At 37.7% G+C, this 21,978-nt stretch overlaps 2 long non-coding RNA genes across 2 annotated transcripts in view; one reads left to right on the plus strand and one right to left on the minus strand.

Annotated features, from left to right (window-relative positions):
* LOC136835603 (uncharacterized) lies at positions 1–20,704 on the plus strand. Its single transcript, XR_010852209.1, has 5 exons — positions 1–114; positions 5,225–5,344; positions 7,219–7,299; positions 19,778–20,095; positions 20,303–20,704. It is a non-coding gene; the product is annotated as an uncharacterized lncRNA (long non-coding RNA).
* LOC136835602 (uncharacterized) overlaps positions 20,591–21,978 on the minus strand; it is a 15,333-nt gene continuing 13,945 nt past the window's right edge. The window contains exon 4 of the long non-coding RNA XR_010852208.1: positions 20,591–20,861. This is a non-coding gene — a long non-coding RNA (uncharacterized lncRNA). The remainder of the gene's footprint in view (positions 20,862–21,978) is intronic.

Genomic DNA, 21,978 nt, shown 5'->3' on the forward strand with positions numbered 1-21,978 from the left:
GTGATTGGCTAAAAGCGTCTGGAAGATTTTCAGTCAGACTATAGCATTGGCTTCGTCAACGTCGCACTGTGACAACTTCACTCCTAGTGATCAAGGATATTAGCGTTAATGTAGGTGAGTTAAGTTGTAGGGCTTAGAACTCTTTGACTATTTACACGTGAGAAGCACAGTTCTATGGCTACATACAAATTTGGGATTTGTTATAGTTAGAGGTATCTTAGGCCATGAGAGACTTGTAAATACTGCTTTCCGAAGGCCTCTGGTGAGGACTTTTATCCATATAGGAGATGATGTGATCGTGTAGCACTGCTGAAGGTTGCTGAACTTCATGTGTAGTAATTGGCTGCCTTTGCAATAGATGAATGCTAGGGCTTGGGACCCCAAGACTTAGCCAAATGGGTTTGGCCTGGGTCAAGTTAGTCACTCAGCCATGACTGTTGCATCGCCGGTGGTTTAATTCTTACCTGACGAGCGATGCTTCGGTGCCGTGTGCCTTTAATCAATATATTGTGAATGGAGTCCATATCCTGTTGTGCTAAATTTATCAAGTCTTGCCAGCTGAAAATGCTTATCCAATGACGAATTTGCTTTTAGGCTCTGTGGTCTTGTGGTACACAACTGTAACCTATTGCATTCAGCTATTTCGTAATGTCTGCTGTAGTTTTCTTTTTCGGGTGAGGGGATGGGAGGGGAGGAGAGACTGTGTGAGATGGTTCATTGCATGAAAATCTGATGTTAAACGTTAATAATGATGGTCAGAACGGCAAGATGATTAAGTATTTAGATTTGCAAAGTTAATCCGCACCCATGCAATTTGTAATTTATGCTAAGAGGGGTCTGGGATTCCCTTTGCAACTGTGACCAAAGCCAGCAATGCTTTCCTGACAGGAAGACCAGCAGCGAAGAGAGAGTACCTTTTTATTTAAATGGAGTCCGTAATCAGTCGGCAACATTCTTGCTCAAACGCCAGTTACGTAATGACGATTTTTCATTTTTGTGAACCTCAGTTTTAAAAAGTTTTGGATCATGTCAAGATTAGCGAACCCAACATCTCCATGTCAAGAGCAGCGAACCCAATGAACCCTATGTAAAGAATGGCCAACCCTTTCCGGTCGAGCTCCAATTCCACACGAGGGCAAATGTACTAAACACGGGATCAAACAGTGATTCATCTAGAACACTGTTTCATGTAAAGAATGACGAACTCGGTAATCTTCTTTAAAAGGATAGCGAACCCTAGCGAGTGGGTTCCCTGACATGATCAAATCAGGAGGACGTTACTACGTATCAGATTTTAAAAACTATTTTACCTTTTAAGGCAAAAGTAGAATGTTGTATTTCGACTTTAGTACTAGCCCCTGGGGGATCAAATGTCTGGTAACGAAGTGTTATGTCTAGAACAGCGAACCCGATTATTCCCATGTAAAGAATGACGAACTCGGTAATCTTCTTGTAAAGGATAGCGAACCCTGCTGCGAGTGGGTTCGCTAATCTTGACATGATCCAGATTTTTTATTCAGGAGGACGACTTACTACGTAGGTCAGATTTTAAAAACTATTTTACCTTTTAAGGCAAAGGTAGAATGTTTTACCTTCATATCAAAGGTAAAATTTTAATGTAGTCGTTTAAGATATTTCAGCGCAGAGTTTCACGTCCTGTTTCTAGGTGCAACAACTGCGTAGATCTGTCAAAATGCCAAAATCTCATGACACTGTAGAATCGGCTAGGTTTCTTCAAAAAGAATAGTTCGTTGTTATTGCTCAGTGGCAGCCCTGGATTTTGTCCTTAGTAGTAGTAACCACTAAGTTTTGAAATGATCTTTGTTAATGCAAGGAAAATAAGAATGGCAGGGTTCCTAATCGTTTGGAGAGTCCTGGTGCCTATCAGTTTTAAAGGTAATGTAATCACAGCGACACCTGGGTAAGTGGAAGTTACGCCAAGCATAAAAGCAACTTTTTTTTTTTAACTGTAATGAACATATTCATTAATTGTTAAGGTGGTATCACAAGCTGAAGATGGCTACTTTAGTAAGGAAAATTGAGGACTATATATTTTATTGGCCAAAGCATCGGTGGAAGTCTGATTGCTTTTGGCGTCTTAAGGTGATTCAGTTTGTTGTAGTTTTCAAGTTTATTCAAAGAAGCAATGAAAATTCATATTTTGGAGAAAAAAACAAAATATATACACTAAGGAGGTGTCTTGGAACCCTGGGGAGGGGCAGAGTGAAATGTCTGGGAGCTTAATTTTTTTTTAATTCTAGGCAAAGAATTAAGGAATTACTTTATATTTTGAAGTATTTCTTAGTTCCTACTTATCATTTTCGAGAAATAATTTAAATTTAAATTCGAACCTGATATGAGTTTCATTCAATTATCCCGTCTTCGGTTTCAGGTTTTCATTTTCAACTGCAAATTTTTCCCCGAGACATAAGTGTTATGGACCATGAGAGAGAGAGAGAGAGAGAGAGAGAGAGAGAGATATGGGGAAAAGGGCCCAGTCACTCGTACTTAGGCCGAGGAGGGCACAGTAAATTGGTGTAGGCGTGTAGTAATCAGAAATAGCAAACTCAACAGTTAAAAGTTGTTCTAAGATTCTAAACCTTTCTAATCAAGCAAGTTTTGATAAGATATTGTTAAGATTTTTTACCAAACGAGCATTTGATGAGGACAGTACCTATAGCAATTCCTTGCTTAACGATTTAAAGTAGTTCAGTCTATAGACCTAATGGCAATATCTTGCTCCACGATGATGTTGCATTTGGGGGTAATTGGAGTTTGACGAAATAACTGAAATGAACGAAATTTTTCCAAATTAAAAATGCCCAACCGCGTGGTTTCCTACGGGAACACTGAACCAATATTCGGTACAGTATATCATATGTCCATGTGCTTCATATTGCAAGAACAGAATAAAATGTGGGCATTATCAACCATATTGAGTTTACTTTCTTTTACAGAACCTCCACAAAAACCTGGTATTGAAAATAAAAGTCTATTAGTACACAGACTGAACGTGAAAAACAAAACTCCAATTTCCATGATTTGTGAAAGAGAAGTCAGTCTTGTAGAAGGCACTGTATACGAAGAAATTGCGGTTGACCTCTTTATGTCTACAGTGCTCTATATTTGTACATCTGGTACTTTTCGAAATAAGTTGATTCTGGTGATTGTATGGCGTTTGGATTTCCTTTATTGTGTTTTAGTCTTTTTAGCAAGTTCCGAAAATACTTAGCTGGCCGTATTCCATCGTTGGTTACTTTACTGGGTTCCGCCACTGAAGAAGGTGGATGATCTGTTAGATGCGTTGGAAATTTTTTCATGTTCCGTGACTTATTCAAGTCTCGATGAGTCATTCGTAATGTCTGTATTTCAATTATAGTCTTCGCTGTCATTTCAATTAAATGTGTTATTCCACAACGTGTTTGCTCAAGAGTTCTGCTTGTTCAGAAAGGTATGTAATGTTTTCGTTAATAGTTTCCCCGTTCCTGACCGCCTCTTCGCTAAAAGAAATGCTACTAGCCAGTTGGGTAGTTATTTTTCTTTAATTTTGGATCACCGTGGCATTCTGTAACCAGAACGACCACTGTACTTGCTTCCAATTGTTCTTTGACGTGCATGTGGTTACGAGGTTTGTGGCTGTCTCTAGAGTGATTTTTCTGAGCACAATTACTCCACAGACTAATTGGTCTTTTTATAATTTGTTAGTAAAAGCACTTTAAACACTGATCCTTCTGAATCGAAAATTGAATGAAGAACCTTAGTTCATTGGTGAGAGTGAGTGAGGGGTTGCAATAGTTTATTACAGGTAATGGCAGTGGTAACTACTGTTAAAGATAGTTCTTCCAGGGTTAAGCCAGTCAAATGCGAGACCAGTTATTAATAACCTACTCCATTAAGGGTTACTTGGCCGTGAGTTCCAAGCAGCATACTTTTGATATTAGGATCTCCGACCTTCATTTCCGCCCCACATCAAGGCTAGGGAAGAAACGTACCAAGAGTACGGGGAGAAGGGAAAGTCTCATTTAACTTTGTGTTGAAGTCCATAGCTATGTTGAAGGTGTCATGTGATAGATGTATCAAGCTTTCCTTTCAGGTTACTGTAGATCAGGGATAAAATTCTGGAAAGTTGCAAGGGTCGAGGCTACTCCCAAGTGCTTACTTAATATCTGCATTTACAATGCTCTGCCAGTTATGTGCCGTAACCGGCATCAAGGCAGTTGATCTGGTAATATGTTACCTCTCCGTGTGGCACTGGATAGACCCAGAGATTTCGGATCTGATGCAACCAAAGTATCATCATGGCATCAGTAAGGATGTGCAGATGGTTCGAATATGGATTTTAATTCCCTAAAACCGTAACATGTGGGTATTCAAATATCTTTCATAGCAACGGGAAATCATGAGGTTCATTTCTTGTAGTCGACAGATTTGTCAGAATACTAATTTGCATTGTATACTTGTTCTACATGCAATATGACCACATATTGCCTTACGCAAATCGTGAGTTGAATTTTTCCAAAAATTTCGTCTTTAAAAAGGCGCGAGTATTTTGGTTAGGTAAATAAGCACATGATCCCTTGTATGCAGAATATTTACTGAATTGTTCTTAGAATTAAATTATACTCCTTCCAAAAAATTACTGTGACCTTTCGTTTCCCCTTTTATCCATGATTGGTGACACACACTCTCCACAAGGGAAGGTAGAAGCAGCTTTTTTCTTGGAGGAGGAGGAGGAGGATGATTTGACGTCATCATCTTCACCCTTAGTAAGGCCCTTTTACGACAATTCAAGAATAGTTTGCTTTTAATTCCATCGTGATTGTCTGAATTTTTCGCACTTATTTTTGCTTTCGCTTTGTTGATGAAATGTTGATTTCAGTGGACGAGTTATTCCCGTTGAGTTTCATGAAGGCTGGCAAGGATCCGATCTACCTTATTTCAATGGTTTGTCAAGATCATTCTTGTCTCTTGGCTGGATAGTTTTCGAAGTAATTTCGAGACAGTTACATAAAGTAAAAAAAGGTGTTCTTTCACGTGCATGGCCTTTAGAAAATTTATTAATGCCTTTTGTACCATAGTGTTATTTTGATATTATTTTAATTCGTGGTAGTTAAACGCCTGAATTTAAATCTTCTTGTAAGTAGTATGGGTATGTTTACAAATTATTCTTATGAATATAAAGCAGTGTTAATATGTTAAACTAAACAAAAGCTTTTTTTTCCAGATCACTAAAGAGATGACCTACCTTTATCGGGTTGATATACAGCATCCTGAGAATCTACTGAAATTGAATCGAATAACTTGACATAGCTACCTTTTGTCGCCTATTCTAGTACTTACCAAGGTAAAATTGAATTATCCTAAACCGTTTCTAATCTGTGAAAGATTTGTAGACGATTTTTCTTGCCATAAGATGGTTACTTGCATGAATAAAGATATCAATAAAGCTTTGGTTACCTGGCCTCTTTGAATGGGAATTGTTGTTAGCAGCTTTCCATATTTCAAGCCGGAGATTGATTTATCATTTGAATAGATCTGTTACGACTATATATAGCAGTAAAGCACCCATATTAAGTCATTGCAGTAGTGATGCCAAATGACTTGATTTTTAAACTCTTGCCTTTCTCCGGGTAGTCTTATCTGAATATCATAGTCGGCTACATGAAAGAGATAAGAGTCCATGTTCTCTTTTCATTTGGTGGTGAGAGGTGTGCGTGCTTAAGCTCCCCGTTTTGGGTAAATCAGCTCTCCTTTGTGGTTAGTTTTGTTAGCACGTGAATGATAGAGATTGTGTGGAGAACTCGAAAACCATGGACCTAAATGGAGGTTAAGGTTGATGCTCTCCTTCTGCTTGTCATACTAGTGCCTACTCCCTTGCATTCCAGGGCTTGCAAGCAGAGTGCCTAGCTGTTTTCTCCTGTATGCATAGAAAACAGGACAGGATTCGAAATCTCTGTTATTAATGAGACTGACGAGACGAGAAGTTGGGGTACATTTTTGTCTGTGTTACACAGACGAAAATGTACCCCCAACTTCTCGTCTCGTCAGTCTCATTAATAACAGATTTCAATCTGTCCTGTTTTCTAAGCATAAAGAAAAAACAGCTAGGCACTCTGTTTGCAAGCCCTGAATGCAAGAGAGCAGGCACTAGTATGACAAGCAGAAGGAGAGCATCAACCTTAACCTCCATTTAGGTCCATGGTTTTCGAGTTCTCCACACAATCTCTATCATTCACGTGATAACAAAACTAACCACAAAGGAGAGCTGATTTACCAAAACGGGGAGCTTAAGGACGCACACCTCCCACCACCGAATGAAAAAAGAACATGGACTCTTATCTCTTTCATGTAGCCGATTATGATAATTCAGATAAGATTACCCGGAGAACGGCTAGAGTTCTGAAATAATCAAGTCATCTGGCATCACTACTGCAATGATTTAGACGTTGTGGCCAAATGGGGAACAAGATGAAAAATGCTTTATAAGGGTTCCTTCAGTAACCTTCCTTGAAGATGATCAGAAGTAAAATGGTTAAACTTGACGGTATACATATTGTTTTGTAAAGAATGTAGACACTTTAATTTTTTGCTAGAAAGAAATTTAATCAACTTCAGTATCCAATATTTTTGACATATCGTGATATGTAACTCTGGGCCCGCAATGCAGTCTTCGTGCTTGAAACGCCAAATTTTCTTATTCTTTCATATGTGGCTTAATTAGGTCAATGGTAATTTATTTTTTTAAATTAGAGTGCCGCCCAAGGAAATTGAGTAAATAATCCGTGATCATGTAATCAACTGGGAGATCTGGTTATGCAGTTTTTCGATTGCTCCCGACATGGTAGATCGTCCTTGGGTCATTTGTGATAAATGGATTTTTATTGATATATTTATCTTGAAGCACTGTCTAAGAAACCTGACAGTTAAATTTGAATGGAAAGGAGTCGGGTGGGGTTTGAGACGTGAGCGTGCCTCCATGTCCGCTTTTATTCAAGCTATATATTTGATTGATCGAGTGCGTAACGTGATTTCTCATATTAAAAGAAGGCGTCACTTTGAGAATATTCAAAGTGAATTTGCTGTGTTACACAGAAGATATGACTTTTAGCATCTCCTTATATTCATTTTTTTTTTAAATAAATGATAGTTCTTTGTAGAACACTGGTCTTGCCATAAATCGAGATGAAGCGTAAGTGCATATTTTCATTTCCCTTTCAGTTAAGGCCTTCCTGAGAACCTGTGATTTGGTGATGAGACACAAGACGAGTGTTAGCGTCCAACAGGAAAATTTACCCCCAAGTAAGGGATCATAATATTTGTAGCGTTTATTCCTGTTGTAGACACTGTCGTATTTATAACAAAATTACAGCAGTTTTTCTGAGTTTTCCTTCCACCTTTTAACCCCTGTAGTTGTCGTTAAAGTTGATGGTGATGGTATGTGTATATAAAATGACTTGATAAGATGACTAACGTACAGTTGAAGAGAAACTCTTTAATTACCTAACATTCCATTGAGCAGCATAATTTTCCTAATAAGCCAAAGTTTGCAAAAACAGAATGTGCGTTTGCTTAGGTATTGACGTCGTAACGCAATTTTGGTTAAAACTGAAGAAAACAGCTCTTCATTTCGACCCAATTTTAGACTTTAAAAATCCCAAAATTATTACAGATGTAAGTTCTGGAACTTTTTTTGTAGTATTGAATCAAATTTTTGCAAATTTTGAGTCTAGTTTTCTTTGTGACAGAGAAGCTTTTGTAACAAGTAGTTCCATTGGCATTCAAATAATGGATAAATTTAGTCATCTTGCCCTAAGAATTGCAGGTGTAGAAACTTTGGGCAGAAGCTCTGATATAAAGCATTTGTCTTATTACCTGCCTTTGTGACAGTGAAAGTCAAGATCGCTTTATTGATGATATAATTAACATTGTCAAACGAGTTTCTGCTGTCAGAACAGAATGGAAGGTGGGGATTTGCAAATCGAAAACCTAAAGGTTGATCAAATGCTTATTGACCTGATGCAGCAATTGCTGGAAGTCAGTTCAAGTCTAAGGTTAAAATGGTAGCTTTAGTTCGCCCATGATATTAGTGTTGCACAGAAAATTATTCGTACTTAACCAGCATACGAGTACTTATCCAAAAATAGGCAACTGAAACGGGAAAAGAACATAATGTCGGATTACTGTCATTCAGGAATTAAGATAATCAAGTAGACTTTCGGAAACTGAAAAAATAAGTTTTACATCATTTATGCCTATACCATAGGAAATCATAGGATGGGTAAATATGGACAATAAAGAAAGATGTCTGATGAGTGGATGGGCATGAAGTGATTGGATGTCCTTTGGCAGTGTCCCTTTGTGACTTTTTATAAGAGAATAAAGTGCTCTGTTCAAGTGGTACTGCTTCAGCTGCATCAGTGACATTTAGCGAGAGTATTTTTATCATGGAATATCTTTCACAAACAACTGAATTTCCTTGTGTTGATGGTTATCATATTTTGTTTCCCTTTAGAGCAAAAATAAATGGATTTGGAAAGTTTCACTTCGTTCAATGTTTTGACCGTTCTGAAATATATAAACGAAACTCAGTTAAAAAACAGTTGAGAAAAAATTCAGCATTAATCTAGTTTACCTAGGGCTAAATTAATAAAGTACAATCGGCAAACTAGTTTCGTAGTTAGAGCAATAAGCACAGCTTCAGAGCAACGTTTTCGCTTGGTTTAATCACTAATGAATAGGGTGTTCCTGTATTTGGAAAACAGGCATCTCAGAGCAATTACTATATTTTTAAATGAACTTCTTGAGGGAAGGCAAAATTTTTTTTATTAACTCCATCGAGGTCGGTAATCCTCTTGCAGATAGGAAGAAGGCATCATCGTCGTCGTCATTTATGTAAGTTTTTCCCTTGAAGCTGTCAGAAGTGAAAGGGGTTGTCTCCACTCCTCTCGATAGGGTGCACTTTCAGGCTGATTCCCTGTCTGACCTATCTCCTGTTTCTGCCTCTTTCTTATCTGCTGCTTTTTTTTTACCAGATTTTCCTTATCTCGCCTTCTTATATGCCCCAACCATCTCAGTCTATTCTACAGCCTCTGGACATCACTTGCATTGTCATCTTCCTACTGCACTTTGGCTATGAATCGTAAATTAATATACTGATGCCCTTCGAAGTACTCCTTTTACCTGTTTCTGCAGCACTTGAATTTTACAAGTCTTACGAATGCCTCACAAGTCCTTGCTGGCTTAATAATAGGGTATTTTTATAGCATTTTTCCCCTTTAAATCAACACAGGACTCTTCTCGTCGTTACTAACCTCCCAGTACTCCTTAACATTCCAGTATCCCCATGGTAACAGGCATGTTTTACCTCTTCCAAGACCTGCCATTTTACGACAATAAGGTGCCCCACCCCCATCTCTTTCACCTATTATTGCTCTTGCACATCGTTACTCGTATTCTTTGCAGTTCTCAGCATCTCATGTGACGCCATCTGTTATTGAGAACATAGTAGTTCATCAACATAGCCACTGTCTTAACTGTCTTAACTAAAATTTTAACTTCTCTATTTCCCATTCCACTCTACTATTTTTAAAAATAATGCCACAAACTCTTCATATAATTCTGCCGTTATCTACAAGTTGCAGTTACCAGGGACCACCCTTTCTGTACCCTTCTGTATTTTCCTCCAGTGACATGGTAAATAGCATTTTCTATGGACACCAATATTTACCTTGATCTATTGATCTACAAATATGTGGAATAATATCTTCTGCATGATACTTTGCCCCAGTTGCCTCATCATGAAGATTGACTCTGTTGATGGCTCCTCTAGCACTAGGCCACACTGATAATTATCGATTTCAAATATGTTTCTCATATTCTTTGCAAATTTATCATCTTACTATTTTTCTTATTCTTCTGGTCTTTTCCACTTTATCAGGTTTTCGTATACAGTACCTGTATCTGGTCAACTCTTCAGTGACTGGTTCACTAGTTGTTTTTAGGAAATTATTATTATCGATGACCCAGGGAGATTTCACTTTTCATCTCAAAGGACCTCGTTTAACCTCTCATGATAAACTCTCTGTTGCCCCTCTATTAAGTAGCATCCTATGGTTCGGATTCATTTTTATTTCTCAGACGAAATTCTAAACACTCCTCAAATATTCCATTGGATTTCTGTTCATTTCGTCTCCCTTTTCATCTTCCCTCAGCCACTTTGATCTTCTTAATGTGTTTCTTCTACTCTTGCTGTGTTGACCTGATTCAGTTCCTCCCATTTTCTTTGCCCTGATGCCTACCTTTTGGTTTAGCCTCCATTCTCTTTTCCTATTGCTTGAAGGCTGTCTTTGCCTCTCCTGTAGGCCTTCGTACATCGTGATTTTCCCACCGTGTCTCTCGATGTCCCGTCCACTGTGTCACACTGCATTTTTAATGCTATATTTACAAACAATTTTTCCTATATAATTTCAGGTTTGTCTTTCAGTTTCCATGTGTTGATTCTCTTAAGTTCTTTTTCTTATTTTTACTGACCCTCACTGTCAGATCATTCCGAGCAGTGTACTTAAAGATGCGTTTCCTTGTATATAAGAGCAGTAACCTTTTCGTAATGCTGTTTATGCTTCCCATAATAAAATCAATTCGTCTCAGTTTTCCACTCCTGCATGTGAACAACTTCTCTCTAGGCTGCTTAAATTACTTCTCCCTCCGCCTCATATGGTCTTCTGGTTGTGGTCAGTCTAACGAGAACACCTGTTTATCCCACTCCATCATATCTATCCTTCCCTTTCAGAAGGGACCTGTTCCTCCCCAGTGATAACGTAACAACGGTAGGTTGATTTCTTGGCCAGCTTGGTATGAAAATTATTTCATACCAAGTGGTTTCATTAAAATTTTCTCGGAAAAATGGGGGTTCCAACAATCTGTCTAAGACTGGTGCTTAGGGTGCCTTCAGCAACCATAGGAGATAATAATTTTGTCACTCTGCAAAGGAATTAGAACTACTTCATAGACTGTTTTCGTTCCATCATGTAGTTGATTGGCATGGATATTCAAGAAGGGTTTAATCAATCGATATTCAAAATGGTTACCTCTATCGTAAAATTCCTGTATAAGGTTTCTTTGGCAGTATCCTTGATTGGAGTAATTGATTATTTGTCAAGTTGACATATTTTCTTGTTCACGTTGTGGAGTGTTTCCTTTTTCATGAGTGTCTGTGCTGTTTCAGGAAAGGCAAGATTAATTTTGTTGGTTAGTATCATTCTGACCAACGAGTGGAAGAAACTTTGCTGATTTCAGTACTCACGTCTGTTGTTGAGAAAATAACTGACTGTTTTATCTCTGTTATTATTTCTGTGATTTGATCGTGTGTCATTTATAAAGAAGCCCAGCACCGAAGTATATCCATATGGTTTGTATCGTTGAATAAAAGGACATTCGCGACATAGCTTTCGTTTTCCTGCCCTTTGCATTGAATCTGCAGTTTTGAGTTCGCTACCCTTAGGTCCATTCTCTCGAGTCATGTTTGCTTCATTTTTCTTTTTGAGGTAAAACTATTCTCTTCTGCACAACGTTTCTAACGATCTAGTTTCTTGTTTCTTATTTTAATAGACACTTGTCGTCTTTAACAATCTCACAAGCCCTTCTTGTCACCTTTAAAAGATCATATTAGTTGATTTAGGTCGTGAAAGCGCTCATCAGAATTCCAGTCCAAGTGCGTAAGAAATTCAGTGAGTAAATGAAGTCATTCTTCACGTGTCATTTACTCACCAGTCCCGCATCTCGTTCCATTCACCCATTCAAGAAAATTTCTTTCACTCTTGAGTGACTCATTCACTAGTGAAAGAAGATTGACTCAGTCACCAATTAAAGAAGCACTGTTCTGAAGGAAAGACTTAGCAAGATAATATAAAGATAATAACAAAGAATGAGTCACATTCCTCTAACCGGACTTCAGACCTGAGTGGGTGTCTGAACCCTTGATGAATCTACAATGATTAGAAGAGCGTTCACTAAGATGGGTGCATTGTTGGGTTAGAAAGAATGTTTGTGGAGGTTTGTGTTGAGCATTTAATGGATACGATGTGTGTTAGATAAGAGAGTGGGATACTTGCTAGATAATAAAGTAGGGTCAAATTGAAAATGGATGTCAGCAAGTGTTACAGAACTAGCTTCAGGAGAGTTTTGGGTAATTTGGTAGTCAATGGTGTTAAGGTGTGAACATTAAGTAGGAAGTACCACAAGATTGAATTGTCAAGTGTGGTTAGTCGAAGGATTGAAACATATAAGTAGGTTAGGTTTAATGTTCAAGTTACTTACCTTCCCAATTAATTTTATTTCAGTTCTGTCAATATAGACATAGAATACACACGTAACTATAACAGGAATTAGAGGCCTCTTAACTATAGTATTAATGAACTATCATTCTACCTTAAGTAAAATGGCTCAGTAGTGCAAGCCTAATAATCAAAAGTATATAGATTGTATCATTGCATTCTGCACTTCCATGTTCTGTCACCAATACTTTCTCTCTCTCTCTCTCTCTCTCTCTCTCTCTCTCTCTCTCTCTCTCTCTCTCTCTCTCTCTCTCTCTCTGTGTGTGTGTGTGTGTGTGTGTGTGTGTGTGTGTGTGTAAATGCATTTAGGCTGCAGTGTTCAAAGATGTGCACTTAGAGTAGGGATTTATATGTATTTGTAGTCTCCTTGCGTTGTGTACTTTCATGTTCTGTCACCATTACTATATCGTTCTCTCTCTCTCTCTCTCTCTCTCTCTCTCTCTCTCTCTCTCTCTCTCTCTCTCTCTCTCTCTCTCTCTCTCTCCATAAAGGCATTTAGGCTGCAGTGTCCAAAGATGTGCACATCAAGTCTGGATATATATGCATTTGTAAAGTCTCCTTGCATTGTGTAAGTCCATGTTCTGTGACCATTACTATATCTCTCTCTCTCTCTCTCTCTCTCTCTCTCTCTCTCTCTCTCTCTCTCTCTATAAAGGCATTTAAGCAATAGTGTCCAAAGATGTGCACTTCAAGTCTGGATATATATGTATTTGTAAAGTCTCCTTGCATTATGTACCTCCATGTTCTGTCATCATTACTATATCATTCTCTCTCTCTCTCTCTCTCTCTCTCTCTCTCTCTCTATAAAGGTATTTAGGCTGCAGTGTCCAAAGATGTGTACTTCGAGTAGGGATATATATGTATTTGTAAAGTCTCCTTGCATTGTGTAGGTCCATGTTCTGTGACCATTACTATATCATCTCTCTCTCTCTCTCTCTCTCTCTCTCTCTCTCTCTCTCTCTCTCTCTCTCTCTCTCTCTCTCTCTCTCACATCAAAGGTGCCTCAGTAGACATCAAAGGTGCCTCCACTGAGGACCTGGGCAACCTGAACAATTGTAAGGTCTGTAAGGTCTGTAAGGCTCTCTCAAGGCATTTAAGCAACAGTGTCCAAAGATGTGCACTTCGAGTAGGGATATGTATGTATTTGTAAAGTCTTCTTGCATTGTGTACTTCCATGTTCTGTCACCATTTATCTCTCTCTCTCTCTCTCTCTCTCTCTCTCTCTCTCTCTCTCTCTCTCTCTCTCTCTCTCTTATAAAGGCATTTAAGCAACAGTGTCCAAAGATGTGCACTTCAGATTGGGATATGTACGTATTTGTAAAGACTCCTTGCATTGTGTACTTCCATGTTCTGTGACCATTTATCTCTCTCTCTCTCTCTCTCTCTCTCTCTCTCTCTCTCTCTCTCTCTCTCTCTCTCTCTCTCTCTCTTCTAAAGGCATTTAGGCTGGTGTCCAAAGATGTGCACTTTGAGAAGGGATATATATGTATTTGTATAGTCTCTCTTGCTGTTGTGTAGGTCCATGTTCTGTAACCATTCTCTCTCTCTCTCTCTCTCTCTCTCTCTCTCTCTCTCTCTCTCTCTCTCTCTCTCTCTCTCTCTCTCTCTCTCTCTCTAAAAGCATTTAGGCAGCAGTGTCCAAAGATGTGCACTTCAGTAGGGATATATATGTACTTGAAAAGTCTTCCATGTTTCTCTCTCTCTCTCTCTCTCTCTCTCTCTCTCTCTCTCTCTCTCTAATGGCATTTAGGTTGCAGTGTCCAAAGATGTGCACTTAGAGTAGGGATATATATGTATTTGTAAAGTCTCTTTGCATTGTGTACTTCCATGTACTGTCACCATTACTATATCATTCTCTCTCTCTCTCTCTCTCTCTCTCTCTCTCTCTCTCTCTCTCTCTCTCTCTCTCTCTCTCTCTAAAGGCATTTAGGCTACAGTGTCCAAAGATGCACACTTGAGTAGGAATATTTATGTATTTGTAAAGTCTCCTTGCATTGTGTACTTCCATGTTCTGTCACCATTACTATATCATTCTCTCTCTCTCTCTCTCTCTCTCTCTCTCTCTCTCTCTCTCTCTCTCTCTATAAAGGCATTTAGGCTACAGTGTCTAAAGATGTGCACTTCGAGTAGGAATATTTATGTATTTGTAAAGTCTCCTTGCATTGTGTATTTCCATGTTCTGTCACCATTACTATATCATTCTCTCTCTCTCTCTCTCTCTCTCTCTCTCTCTCTCTCTCTCTCTCTCTCTCTCTCTCTCTCTCTCCTATTCCCAAGAGACTGGTAATGATGACCAGATAAAGGGTTTCCAAACTTATAGATCAGATAGAAAAAATAGAAATCAAGGGGAACACATGATATATGGGAGAGATGCCAATCAAGGAAAAATCTGTGAGAAATATAGTAACACAGAATGTGAATTAATAGCGGTAGAATTTGAATCTGAAAAATTAGTGAACATTGTAATATATAGACCCCTAATACTAAAGAGTTTGACATAATAATTGAAAAATTGGATGAAATATGTAGAAATCACAAGGACTGGACTATACTCCTAACCGGAGACTTTAACTTTCCTTTTGTAGAATGGAAAGAACGAATAGGAGACTGTGGTTGTATTTATACATATAAAAAAGAGAGCAATAGTAGTGCAGAAGATAAGAGGCAATTTGAAAAGCTATTAGATATGCTACTAGAACATAACATTCAGCAAATAAATCACCTACCAACAAGAAAGGATAATATTTTAGATCTAGTATTTGTGAATGAGGTGAACTATGTTAAAGAAATAATAGTATATAACACGAGTATTTCGGACCATAATGTCATAGAACTAACAGTCCGTTCCAGAACATATGAAAACAGAGAAAAGCAAGAAACGAAAAAATGGGAAGGATATGGAAAATACAATTTCTATAGTAAGAATATAAATTGGTCAAAAATAAATGAAGAATTAAACAAAGAATGGGAAAATATATTTGTAAGTGATGATATACAGGTAAATACCGATATATTATATAAAATATTAGAGGAAATAGTGGAAAAATATATACCGAAGAAAAAAGTAATCATCAGTCACGAACTCCAAGAGACAGAAGGATCTTGTTCCAGAAAATTAGAAAGTGGAAAAAAGCTCTTGCAAAAGAAAAGAATGCATGGAAAGTGATGGAACTAAAAAGTAAGATAGAAAATGCAGAACAAAAGATTATACAATCAAAAGAAAATGAAAAAGGGAACCTAGAAGAAATGACACTACAAAATATCAAGCAAAACCTAAAATTTTTTATTCATATGCAAAAAAGATGAATAAAATAAGAGTAGAAATAGGCCCTCTAAGAATTGAAGGGCGATTAACGAATGAAAAAAGGAAATATGTAACATATTAGCAGAAAGATATAAGAGGGAATTTACACCTAGAATTGAAAATGAAGATAATGATACAGAAATAAGAGATGAAAATACTGAATACTTATCAGATATAGATATTACAGAAGCCGATATTGTGCAGGCTATTAATGAAATTAAAAATGGATCAGCAGCAGGACCAGATGGAGTACCTGTCATATTGTTAAAGAAAGTGGTTCATTCAATCGCAAAGCCGCTAGCAATATTATTAAGACAAAGTATAGATACAGGCAAGATTTATGATGAGCATAAATTAGCATATATTACTCCTACTTTCAAAAGTGGTTCAAGACTAGAGGCAAGTAATTATAGGCCTGTGAGTCTGACATCTCATATTATGAAAGTATATGAAAGGGTAATAAAAAAATATAATGAAACATTTAATGAAAAATAGATTGTTCAATATAGGACAACATGGTTTGTACCCGGAAAAAGTACACAAACCCAACTGTTAGTCCACCATGAAAGCATATATAAAAATATGATAAATGAAAAAGATACAGATGTGGTTTACCTAGACTTTGCAAAAGCTTTTGACAAGGTAGATCATAATATATTAGCGAAAAAAATTAGAAAACATAACATTGTTGACAAAGTAGGAAGATGGATAAAAGAATTTTTGCAAAACAGAAAACAGATAGTGATTGCAAACGATGAGAAATCGGATGAAGCTACAGTAATATCCGGTGTACCACAGGGTACAGTGTTAGCTGCATTGCTGTTTGTGATTATGATTGCAGACATAGACAGTAATGTTAAGGACTCAGTAGTAAGAAGTTTCGCAGATGACACAAGAATAAGTAGAAATTGCTTGTGATGAAGATAGGAACTCGCTACAAAGAGACCTAAATAAAATATATAAATGGGCAGAGATAAATAGGATGGTATTTAACTCTGATAAATTTGAATCAATGAACTATGGTGATAAAGTAGGAATGCTATATGCATATAAAGGACCTAATAATGAGACAATCACAAACAAGGAAGCAGTTAAAGACCTTGGTGTGATGTTGAATAGGAATATGTTATGCAATGATCAAATAGCAATTCTATTGGCAAAATGCAAAGCAAAAATGGGAATGTTGTTCAGCACTTCAAAACAAGAAAAGCTGAACACATGATTATGCTTTATAAAACGTACGTACGTAGTCCACTTGAATATTGCAATATAATATGGTACCCACACTACCAAAAGGATATTGCACAAATGAAAGAGAGTGTACAAAGGTCATTTACAGCTAGAATAGAAGAAGTTAAGGACCTTGACTACTGGGAAAGACTACAATTCTTAAATTTATATAGTCTTGAAAGGAGAAGAGAACGCTACATGGTAATTCAAGCATGGAAACAGATAGAAGGAATTACCGAAAATATCATGGAACTAAAATTATCAAAAGAGCAAGCAGAGGTAGATTAACAGTGCCAAAAACTATACCAGGAAAATTAAGGAAAGCACACAGAACATTAATCCACCACGCACCAGCATCGATAATGCAGCGTCTATTCAATGCGCTACCAGCTCATCTGAGGAACATAACAGGAGTGAGCGTAGATGTGTTTAAGAATAAGCTCGACAAATATCTAAGATGCATCCCAGACCATCCAAGACTGGAAGATGCAAAATATACCGGAAGATGCGTTAGCAACTCTGGTAGACATCAAAGGCGCCTCACACTGAGGACCTGGGGCAACCCGAACGAATTGTAAGGTCTGTAAGGTGTAAGGTAAAGGCATTTAGGCTGCAGTGTCCAAAGATGTGCACTTCGAGTAGTGATATACATGTATTTGCAAAGTCTCCTTGCATTGTGTAGTTCCATGTTCTGTCACCATTACTATATCATTCTCTCTCTCTCTCTCTCTCTCCCTTTTTCTCTCTCTAAAGTCATTTAGGCTGCAGTGTCCAAAGGTGCACTTCGATTGGATATATATGTATTTGTAAAGTCTCCTTGCATTGTGTACTTCCACGTTCTGTCACCATTTCTATATCATTCTCTCTCTCTCTCTCTCTCTCTCTCTCTCTCTCTCTCTCTCTCTCTCTCTCTCTAAAGGCATTTAGGCTACAGTGTCCAAAGATGTGCACTTCGAGTAGGAATATTTATGTATTTGTAAAGTCTCCTTGCATTGCGTACTTCCATGTTCTGTCACCATTACTATATCATTCTCTCTCTCTCTCTCTCTCTCTCTCTCTCTCTCTCTCTCTCTCTCTCTCTCTCTCTCTCTCTAAAGGCATTTAGGCTACAGTGTCCAAAGATGTGCACTTCTGAGTAGGAATATTTATGTATTTGAAAAGTCTTCCATGTTCTTCTCTCTCTCTCTCGTCTCTCTTCCATGTTCTGTCACCATTACTATATCATATCTCTCTATATATCTCTCTCTCTATCTCTATATATAAAGGCATTTAGGCTACAGTGTCTAAAGATGCACTTCAGTAGGAATATTTATGTATTTGTAAAGTCTCCTTGCATTGTGTATTTCCATGTTCTGTCACCATTACTATATCATTCTCTCTCTCTCTCTCTCTCTCTCTCTCTCTCTCTCTCTCTCTCTCTCTCTCTCTCTCTCTCTATAAAGGCATTTAGGCTGCAGTGTCCAAAGATGTGCACTTCGAGTAGTGATATACATGTATTTGCAAAGTCTCCTTGCATTGTGTACTTCCATGTTCTGTCACCATTACTATATCATTCTCTCTCTCTCTCTCTCTCTCTCCCTCTTTCTCTCTCTAAAGTCATTTAGGCTGCAGTGTCCAAAGGTGCGCACTTCGATTAGGAATATATATGTATTTGTAAAGTCTCCTTGCATTGTGTACTTCCATGTTCTGTCACCATTTCTATATCATTCTCTCTCTCTCTCTCTCTCTCTCTCTCTCTCTCTCTCTCTCTCTCTCTCTCTGTAAAGGCATTCAGGCTACAATGTCCGACGATGTGCACTTACTGTAGAGGAGGGATATACATGTATTGGTAAATCACTCAGTAATTCAATTCGCATGCCTTAAGAATGGGTGTTCAAGCGTTGTTTACAATGAGTAGTAAGAATCTTGCACGCACTAATTACGGAAGGCGTGATACTAATGAAGGGAATGGATGAGTATTTATACCAATAATTTTGTTTTAAACCATTTGAATTTGATGGGCTAAATTTTGGTTTCTGAAAAATCCTCAGGTTCAAGATATTAAATTAAGTCAAAACAATACTAATATATGGGGAATTTTAAAGCCTCTAATGTTTAATTAAACGTGAGGTAATTATGATACAGTAAATTTTTGCATATAAATGAAACCATTTTAATTGAATAAGTAATGTTAAAGGAAATCCGATCACGATCAGTTTCAATGACCGATATTTACCGGCGACGTGTTCTCTAGAAGGTGAAATCATCCTTGTTTTTCCTGATCACCGTTTGTGTTTAGTTTTTGAGATATCCACCGTGCTGTTTTAATATAATATAGAGGTCAAAGAAGCTATATAACTGATTTATCTCGGGTAACGTTTCAGTAGTGTTACCTAGAGTCCTATAGAATTTGCCAATATTTATTTTGCAACTTGGCTCTCGCCATCAGTCAGTGTTTATCCTACGCCTACGAATAGCTACGTTTGTTATATCACTGCGGGGGGGGCGTTTGCAGTTTTCTCTCTTCATCGTAGTTAAACCTTGATCACCCATTAACAAAAACCCTGTTATAAAGAAAATGTGTAATGTTGATAAACTTCTTAAATGTCATGTTCAGCAAACTTCTAGTGTGTAGAAGTTGTGCTCATTTACAAAAATGATTTGTCATTTCCCAGTGTTGGTCGCCTAGTTGTTTGACAAAAGGTTTCGATGAAAAGGTTATCACATTTGCCTATTTAATTTTCTTGTTACTTCAATATTTGTGTATATTAAGGCCACACACACACGTATGTCTCGTTATGCTTTCCGGCAAATTGCAAATGATTCTTAGAGAGCTTCGTTTTACAGTATTGCCGTATAACGTTGAAGTGTGGCAAAAATTATGATTTTTACAGAAAATATTTTCTAACAATTATAACAATGAACTTTTCAGGTGAGTGAGGAAGTCTTGGAAGCCACGGAAGACTGACTCCATAATGACGGCAGACATCGGGAGAATTTGCGGGCCATCCTCACCTTCTTATTGAAGGTTCTTTGTTTTCCGTGGCCTCAGTACCAGGGAGACGAAATAACCGACTCCTTATTGACGTGGCATGCTCTGGGTATCCCACAATCGCACAATGTTTTCCGTGGCCTCAGTACCAGGGAGACGAAATAACCGACTCCTTATTGACGTGGCATGCTCTGGGTATCCCATAATCGCACAAAATTAGAGTACATGTAGAAACGTACTAACTAATTGGCAACTCGGGTAAGGTATTATTAGTTAATGTTCTTGCTGCTTCAATATTTGTGTATATTAAGGCCACACACACACACGTATGTTTCGTTATGCTTTCCGGCAAATTGCTAATGATTAAAGAGCTTCGTTTTACAGTATTGCCGTATAACATTGAAGTGTGGCAGAAATAATGATTTTATACAGAAAATATTTTCTAACAATTATAAAACTTTTCAGGTGAGTGAGGAAGCCATAATGTCGACAGACGTGGAGAGAATTTGCGGGCCATCCTCCCCTTCTTATTGAAGGTTCTTTGTTTTCCGTGGCCTCTGTACCAGGGAGACGAAATAACCGACTCCTTATTGACGTGGCATGCTCTGGGTGTCTTAGTACATGTAGAAACTAGTTGCACGTGTACAGTAAACACACAAATCTGAGTGTGGTACGTTGTTACATACATAGTTCTTAAAATACATTAAAACCTTGGTTTTGGTCATTTTCTGTAAGGCAATTGAAAAATTGAGGGACATTTTATTCAGGTATTTATTAGAGTACCGCTTGTATAAATCCGTACATTACCTCTTAGACCTGGCAGCAGCCGCCCAGCAGCAAAAAAAAAAAAAAAAAACTAAAAAACAATTTTGTATATTTTTAAGGTGAGGCGTCCAGAAATTTTTTTAAAAAGCTGCCCTGGATTACCGGCTTCTATAAATATATATATTGATCCGGCGATCCTCTTGCGGTCCATCTCTCCTCAGCTCCTCTGGCGCTGATCTGTCCCACGCTTTCTCTCCGACTGTAAAATACATAAAGTAATTAAGATACTGTAACTTTATTGGAATTTTATAGATTCCTGCAGAAAACAGCTTCCTGCAGAAATCTATAAAATTGCTAACTTCATAAAAATAAAAAATTCAAAACGAAATGAAAATCCTAAAGACTTACGTACGACAATGACATACAATTTACAAATAAACTCTTAATTGCTTAATTTAAAAGCCCCTCTTTCTTACGTGAGCATTCTGGATCTTTTGTTAGAAAATCACTTCAAGACTGAATACACAAGAAAAGGTCTTTTATTTTATCCTGTTCTTCAAAATCAAGTCTTATATGCATATTTCAAATTTTAAAACGGCGAGTTGACAATGCTATCCTAAATAATTTGACTGCTATAATTCTCAAATTAATTCAGAACTAGAACATGCATTCAACTTGACTCAGAACTAGAACATGCATTCAAGCTTTCCACATACCTGAACAACTCGCAAAAAAATCCCCTACTCAAACGTACTGAATAACACAAAAAGCCTCATACACCAACATAAGGGTTGTTGCAAGCTCGTCAATGGGGCTAGACCAGCCATCAATTTCAAAAGATACAGTGAGACTTGCAAAAGACAGACGACTGGTTTAAATCAACAATTTTTGATAACCATGCAAAAGTTATTTGAAGGCACAAGATTCCTTCGGAACTTATACTAAACCACGCTTTCATAGCGTATTAAATCAGCAGAGAAGGACTGAGGTAAAGAAGCAACAGATTATTACGAATAAAGAGAATTTTATAGTCGATGCACACTAAAAACCTTTGGCTTAAATGTTAACGAACAGGAATGTTTTATTTCAATTGTTGACGACCATGACTACTTTTAACACCTACCAAATCTGTATCAGCCCGATAGCCCAAAGGAATATATCCACGTCCATCCATACTATAATTATAATATTCAGTATCTATTTCATCTCAAGATCTACCGTGTTCTGTCATCACCCTTAATCCCTTCCCCGTCCCCCACTGCTTATACAAAACTTCACGTTAAGGGATTTAGTGCAGACTTAACAACACATTTAGACCTAAATTGTTCTGTCATCACCCTAAACAATCCCCCCCCGTGCTCCAACTTCCTCCCCTG

Source organism: Macrobrachium rosenbergii, chromosome 4 (genome assembly GCF_040412425.1).
Source record: "Macrobrachium rosenbergii isolate ZJJX-2024 chromosome 4, ASM4041242v1, whole genome shotgun sequence".
Taxonomy (NCBI): domain Eukaryota; kingdom Metazoa; phylum Arthropoda; class Malacostraca; order Decapoda; family Palaemonidae; genus Macrobrachium; species Macrobrachium rosenbergii.